Genomic DNA, 8073 nt, shown 5'->3' with positions numbered 1-8073 from the left:
ATCGTAAATATCCAAATAAACCAGGTCCCAGTGGGTAGAATGGTTGCTATGCTAACATCTTTATTTTATTTCCTGCAGGTGGACTCCTGGTAGAGAGGAGCCGCCTGTCGAGCCTCGGTTGGGTCTCGCCATCACTGGGGAGGACGACGAGGAGGGGGCAAGCTGCTGAACTCTCCGGGGGCGTGTCATCAGCTGTTTGAGAAGTCTTTACCACTCACGCACAAAACGAAGCAAACTCTTTCATCGGAGATAGGGGGGGCATGGAGTTTGCAGATGACGCTGCCTTATGATATAACAGAGGCGCGCTCCTCCTACAGGCCAGCTAGGGGAAGGAGGGGTGATGTTAACTGTTTAATTGCCACTTGATTTATTGTTGCGTATATAAAAGGCGCTACACTGTGATTGCGTGTAGCGCTAACTTTAAACCTTGTTTCCGGCTTGTGCCTTTCTCCTGCCTGTGTTTGCTGTGCTGAACCTAATTAAAGGATTGCAACTGCTTTATTCCATTCTGGTGTTGGCTTGTTTCCAGTGCAGTTGGGTGGACTGGCCAAGAGGTACACGACTACAGCCACATAGTCAGGGGCATCGTGAGGACCAGGAGGGTGAGCCTGCTGCTAGACGGTCCCGCTCACGGGAATGAAGAGCCCCTCGGGATGGAGAGCGGTCCAGGCGTGAATGGGATCCAGCACCTGCATGGATCCCAGGGCCTTGGGTACAGCAAATACCATGGGCCTCCCTCCCTTACAAGCCACATTCGATGGGAATCCAGACCGTGTAGCCCTCTTTCTAAGCCAGGTGATCAGCTACATGGATGCTTATGGGCACTATTATTCCTCTCAGTGGGCCAGAGTAATAGTGGTTACGACGGTGTTGACGGGTGAGGCAGCTGACTGGGTGGCCAGTTTACACACCATGCACGCTCAAGAACTGGCAGATTTGGGACTGTTCCTGGAAGCGTTACGGAGTTGATTTGAGGACAATGCCAGCACCCAGGCCATTGTCGAAAGCGATCTAGTTTCACTAAAACAAAATGGACGAGCGGCTAAAGACTATGTAAAGGAATTTCGTATCTTGGCTAATTGGTTGAGGGGCTGGCCCGAACGTTTATTAGTTCACCATTTCCATAAGGGGCTGGATAGAAACCTACATCAGGCCTGCATTTATAGGGGCCTTGGTCCTTACATAACAGCCTGGTATAAAGCGGCTGTCGAATTGGATGTAGGCCTGAAGGAGTTCCGGATGCGAAGCGACACCGTGACCCCACCATGGAAGATGTTGGAGAAGCCGCCAACAGGGTGGGGAGGCATTCGAACATATATGCCTATAGGAGTAAGAGGTGGTATTGCCTCACGAAAACCATTCCGATGTTACCGGTGTGACCAGGAGGGCCACAGAGCGCTTGATTGCCCACTCCTGCCTCTCCGGACCCCAGACATCCAAGCATCAGGTTCCGGTAGGTGGGCAGGTTTCCGTTCCGGACTATCGGAGTGCTCTCGTATCATGGCTCAAACAAGAGGTGGCGAGGCCAATGGTCGTGATGGCAATGGTGGCTCTCCTGACGTCATCCGAACGCCGACGGAGGAGGGGAACGTTGAGGCAGAAACGGAACACACGGATCCTATGGTATGTGATCCTGTCCGACCTTTCGTTATCCAGGTGACACTAAAACACCCTGGGTCAGGTAGACTGGAACAGCAAGGGGCCTTAGTAGATACCGGTTGCACCCGTTGTCTTTTATGAAGAGCGATACCGGACAGTCTTGGACTTCGTGTAGTGAGATTGCAGAAACCTATTTACTTTGAGCAATTGGATGGTTCAATGCTAGGAGGACAACCGGCTACCCATGTTACAGAGCCAGTGACACTTGAGATCGGGAATCATTGGGAAGTAGTACGATTCGTGGTTGTAGAAAAAATGATTGAACCCATCATTCTAGGCCTATCATGGTTAGATAAGTGGAAACCTACCATTTGGTGGGAAGGGGTTTTTCGCAAATTACGCTTGGCAGTAGGCCCTGATCCACCTGAAGACAGTAGAGATGTAGGAGCAACTGGAAGGGAGATGCCCTGTCTAGAAAAAGTCCCACACGTATACAGAGATCTATGGCGTGTGTTTAGCGAGAAGGAATGTGAGGCCCTTCCACCCCACCGTCCTACAGACTGTGCGATAGAGTTGAAACCAGGTGTTAGTCTACCTAAACCCCACGTGTATTCCATGACTCCCCTTGAATTAGAGGAATTGCGGCGTTATATAGATCAGAACCTAGCCAGGGGTTTTATCTCACCCAGTCGTACGCATATGGCAGCGCCAGTAATGTTTAAGGAGAAGAAAGATGGAGGGCTAAGATTGTGTGTTGATTTTCGGGGATTAAACGCTGTCTGTATGGAACCCCTTTATCCCTTACCCCTTATGACAGATTTGCTTTCCACTCTCACGACAGGGAAGATCTTTACTAAGTTGGACCTCCGAGAAGTGTATTACAGGGTCCGGGTAAAAGTGGGTGATGAATGGAAGACCACATTTAACTGCCCTTTGGGCAGCTATAAGTTCCGAGTCATGCCATTTGGTCTACAGGGGGCCCCTGCAGTTTTTATGCAGTTTATCAATAGTATACTCTATGACCACCTGTATCGCGGAGTTCTCGTATATCTAGACGATATTCTGATATACTCCAATACCCTAGAAGAACACGTTCATCTGGTACGGCAAATATTACTGAAGTTGTTGAAGGCTCAGTTGTATGTAAAGCTATCGAAATGCGAATTTCACAAGACAGAGATAGATTACTTGGGGTTTAGGATTTCAGAAAAAGGGATTGAAATGGACCCAAATAAGATTAAGACAGTGTTGGAATGGCAGGCTCCAAAGACCCGAAAACAGTTACAAAGTTTTCTGGGCTTTGCAAATTTTTATAGGAGATTTATCCCCTCATTTGCTAAGGTGGCTTTACCGTTGACTGATCTCTTAAAGACGAGAAAAATTGCAGTTGGGAAAGGCAACCCACAACAAAAAATCAATTGGACGATATCATGTCAACGTGCATTTGACATGTTGAAAACCCTCTTCACTAATGAACCCATACTAAGACATCCTAACACATCGAAACCCTTTGTAATACAGGCAGATGCAAGTGATGTGGTGGTAGGGGATGTTCTCCTACAAAGACATGAACATGGGGTTCTTCAACCATGCGCCTACACCTCCCGAAAACTAACCGATACAGAACGAAATTGGACGGTTTGGGAAAAAGAGGCATATGCCATAAAATGGGCCTTGCAAATGTGGAGGCATTTGTTAGAAGGGACTAAGGTAGAATCTGAGGTATGGACGTATCACAAAAATCTAGAGGCACTTCAATCACCTCATAAACTGTCCCTGAAACAGGCACGTTGGGTGCAATATTTCCACAGATTTACCATCAAGCTGAAAGCGATACCAGGGGGAAAGAACTGTTTAGCTGATGCCCTATCGCGCATGCTGCAATTTGAGAGCTAAAAAGAGGAGATAACACAAGCCTTAATACCTTATAAACAGACAGGAAAGCAAGGAAGGGATGTATTCCCGCTCCCCACAACCTGGGTAATGGAGTTGAGGAAAAAATTAGTGACAGACAGTTGGTTGAAGACCAATCCCCAGATAGTGACCCAGAAAAGAGGACTAATGTGGAAAGGAGATAAATTATATATCCCCGAAGGATTGAGAGATAAGATGTTACGACAATGCCACGATGTAAAAACAGCAGGGCATTTCGGTTTCGTGAAAACGTTGCATCTAGTGAGGAGACAGTTCTGGTGGCCACGTATGCGAAAACAGGTAGAGACATATGTAAGGCTGTCCCGTCTGTATAAGAGCTAAACCCTTGTCAGGGAAACCATCTGGTTTATTACAGTCCGTGGCTGAACCACAGAGGCCTTGGGAAGATATAGCCATGGATTTCATAGTTGAATTGCCTCCCAGCAAAGGACACATTGTAATATGGACTATTATTGACCTGTTTTCCAAACAGGCGCATTTTGTCCCCTGTAAAGGACTACAGTCTGCACGGCATCTAGCAAAACTATTTGTCCAACACGTATATCAACTTCATGGCACACCCAAACGTATAATCTCAGACAGAGGTCCCCAATTTACCGCCCGGTTCTGGAGACGTTTCCTAGGACAATTAGGAACAGAACAGGGACTGAGCTCTGCATTCCACCCAAATACCAACGGAGCCGCTGAAAGAGCCAATGCCATGGTAGAAAGGTATCTATGTTCTTATGTGTCATACCAACAAACAGACTGGTACGAACTCTTGCCTTTCGCAGAATCAGCATATAATAATACCGTGCACAGCAGTACAGGTTATACACCCTTCCTAGTAGTTTCTGGAAAAGAGTTCCCGGCCATCCCCGATCTAGATGTACAAATGACTAGTTCCCATAGTCCAAAAGAATGGACAGAGAAGGTTAAACAGAGTTGGCCACACATCAAAAATGCATTAGAAAAAGCTTCTGAAGCATACAAAACCCAAGTAAACAAACGGAGACGAGATAACCTACCCTTCAAAATAGGAGAAAAAGTGTATTTGTCTACAAAATATATCAATCTGCGTATGCCCAGTAAAAAATTAGGTCCAAAGTATATAGGTCCCTTTCCCATCACCCAAATAATAAATCCCGTAACGGTATCCTTACAACTACCCCCCTTACTGAAAAGAATACACCCAGTATTCCACAGTAGTCTCCTAAAACCAGCAGCCAAAATAAGAGAGACAGGAACACATCCAGGGCCCATGGCAGGAAGCTCATACGAAATTAAAAAGATCCTCGATTCTAAGATATATCATGGGAAGCTTAGGTATTTAGTACATTGGAAGGGATACCCTATATCAGAAGCAACATGGGTGAAAACGAAGGATATAGATGCTCCACGATTACTAAAACAATTCCATGAAACATATCCAAACAAACCAGGTGGACACTTCCCCACTTAATGAGAATAACTGAATGTTTTTATGTCCCTACAGGAAGAGACCTGGTAGGTGGGGGGGGCGCATGTCGAGTGTCAGCCATTCCCTCGACAGAGGGAACAGAGACATGGTGAAGGGGGGTGTTGTAGTGTTTAGCAGGGCATGGTGATATCAGGTGGTGGACGGTATAGGGAATCTGGGGACAGGGTCAATAAAACGATGTCAAAGGAAACAAATGCCCTTCAATACGAGGGCAGCGAGATCCGGAAGTAACTGGCAATCTACAACGAACCTGAAGGAGTAAATAGCGCGGTCACTTTAGATGCACAATTGAGCAATGGCAGGGCGCTTGGGGGCGTTCTATAAAGCCAGATAAGCGGAGGAATCGGGCGTCTCTGACTTTGTTTTTCATCAGAAAACTTCAGCGCTTACTGTATGACCACCGTGTAAGCTACGATTAAACCGGATAGCTTCACCTTGGAGTGTGTGCGTGTGGTGTTTGTTCGGCGGAGCACAGGTGGTTCCAGAGGAGGCTGACATTGGGAATATGTTTGTCCTAAGTGGTGTGCTTGGCCCTGTCCCCTTTTGTCTTCCCAAGGGTACCTGTTTTGCCTTCCCTATCTTCTAGTTGTGCATTTGCATCTGGATAATCTTGGAGTTGTAAGTATGTGAGCCCCCCTTCGATGATGATTTTGCCTATGTCCTTATTCCCTTTTGTCATGTACGCTTTCCCTCCCTTAAAGGTTGTCTCAATGCCTAAGTCTTTGCTGAGCTTGAGAGTTGCCAGTGTATTGTGGGGTATCTCAGGTTTGAGCAATACCCCCTCTATTTTCCCTATCCCATCTATGTGTGTGTTCCCTTCTCCTGTTACCAGTACCTTGTCCTGAAATACCTGAAATACCTTAATGTGGTATTTCTTCGGTGTGAATGATGTTAGTATGTCTCTGTTGGTGGTGGTGTGGTTGGTGGCTCCTGAATCGATGAGCCATGTGTTCCCTTTCCTTGGCTGCGTGCGTGTGGGTTGGTGGTCTCCAAGGCCATACAGTGAACCTGTTTGGTTGTCCCTGGAGCTGTCTCTATGTCCCCTCCTGTCTCTGGGATTGGGTGAGTCCCTGCACCTGAACCTTCTGTCTGGTGAGCGCCTATCTGAGTACCCTGACTTCCAGCCTTGCCTTTCCCTGTGGTGATTGTAGTCTCTGTCCCTTTGGTTTCTGGGGCAGTCCCTCTTATAATGGTTTCTGGAGCCGCAGATGAAGCATTCTGGGGTGTTGTGATCCCTGGTTTGAAAATCTACTCTTTTTATGGGTCTACTCTCTCTGCGGCTCGTGGAGTGGTCCCTTCTTAGGCTATCCTCCGCTATCAGCCTGTTGGTAAGTGTTTCTAGGGAGAGATGCTCTATGTTGAGGCTATCTAGTTGTAATATAAAGTTTTCCCAGCTAGAGTCCAGGGAATTTATGATTATGCTCTTCATGCTATCTTCTGAGATAGTCTCCCCCCTTTGTATGAGTTCTGCCCTGGTGGCATTTAGTTTAAGGATGTGTTCCCCCATGGGAGTTCCAGCCTTGTGTCTAGCTGAGTAGAACTCCCTAGATATCTTGGTGGTTGTGGCTGCACTCTTACTATAGAGTAGATTAAATATTTTTTGCAATATCTCAGCCACAGTCTGGTAGCGACCAAGGCTAGGGTATATGCTGGGTGATAGGCTAGCTATTAGCAAGTAATAGGCCCTGTGGTGCAGGCAATCTGTATCAAAGATCCAGGGTTTTCTGGGTGGATCATCAAGTAAAAATAACATATTTTCTCTTAGAAAAATAATTTGTAGTTGATGATTCCACTCTAAGAAATTAGTTCCATCTAATTTTAACTTGTGGAAGTCAGCAGGCAAAGTCATTGAGCTGTATGATAAATTACTCACAGTCTGGAGCTGTCCATGGTGGTTTTGTAGGTGAGGGAACTCGCAATATGCTGGAGGGATGCTTGTTGCTAGTCTGTATGGATTTATCTCTATGCTCTTTGTACTTATCTCTATGTTCCTCTCTCTTCCTGCAGGTGGCGACTGGGCATGCGCGAAGCTCATTTCGCGCTGGAGATCATCAGGTGAGGAGCTCTCTGCTGTTGCTCTCAGGCCTAGGCCTAGGCCTGCCAGTGGGAGGCTGGGCTCGCTCCTGGCGGGCCTGTAGCCCTCCCTGGATGACGGATGCCATGGCTGGGCCCCTGCATCTCGGGCGAAGAACGGGAAGAGGTGAGGAGGCGAGGCGGTCGCAGGTCGAGGACCTCTGGAGCTCGGTGGTGCGGCCGCGGTGGTGGGCGTAAGTCGAGGATCCCCTGGACTCGGTGGTACAGTGGTGGGGCGGCGGCGGCGGCAGCGGCGGCAGCGGCAGATCCTGGGTGATGCTGGGTGGTCTCCGGGAGAGTAGAGAAGCCTGGCGGGGATCGCGTGGCTGGTAAGTAGCTGTTTTTTCTTCTTATTTCCGGGTCCGATGAAGTTGGTGCAGCAGGTGGCGAGTGTGAATCCTGCGGTCGATCGGTCCTGCAGGTGGTCGGGTTCTGGTGGTCGCTTTCTGGGCGCGTTGTCTCTCGGGTCGTCGGCTGGGTTGCTGCGTGGGTTCCGGTGGTCATCCAGATGTCCCCTTGGCCTTGGGGTGCCTCGGGGCGTTTCTTTGAAGGCGCGGGAGGCTTGAATGCGGAGCCGAGTGCTGCCGCTAAAGTCTCTATTGTTTTTTCCACTTTGGGCCCGGTAGGTGGGCCCTTGTAGGTCTGCGGTGTTGTCTCTGCTTGGTTTTCGGGTTCTTCCCCACTCGTGTTGGGGTCCCTGCAGGTTCGCGCCATTTCTTTCAAATCTAGGCTCCCATTGGTTGTCGGCCATTCCAAGATGGCCACCAGGAGCATGGCGCGGAAATGAAATCTTCCAAGTCCGGAGCTTCAGCTTGAGAAAGCCTTTCCCTTGCCGGACTGGCGACTTCATTTTCTGGTTCCTGGGTGCCCATCACTGCTCCATGGCTTTCCAGGAGGCCCTGGAGTTCCACGATGAGCTCCCCTTTGCTGGTGGGCGCTTCCAACATCTTCAGAATAGCCAATCGGAAGTCGTCTCTGCTCTGTGGCTCCTTTCTCTCTTTGCTGCA

This window comes from Pantherophis guttatus, chromosome 9 (genome assembly GCF_059756535.1).
Source record: "Pantherophis guttatus breed Tessera chromosome 9, ASM5975653v1, whole genome shotgun sequence".
In the NCBI taxonomy this organism is placed as follows: Eukaryota; Metazoa; Chordata; class Lepidosauria; order Squamata; family Colubridae; genus Pantherophis; species Pantherophis guttatus.
Note: the sequence above shows the minus strand (reverse complement) of the source record.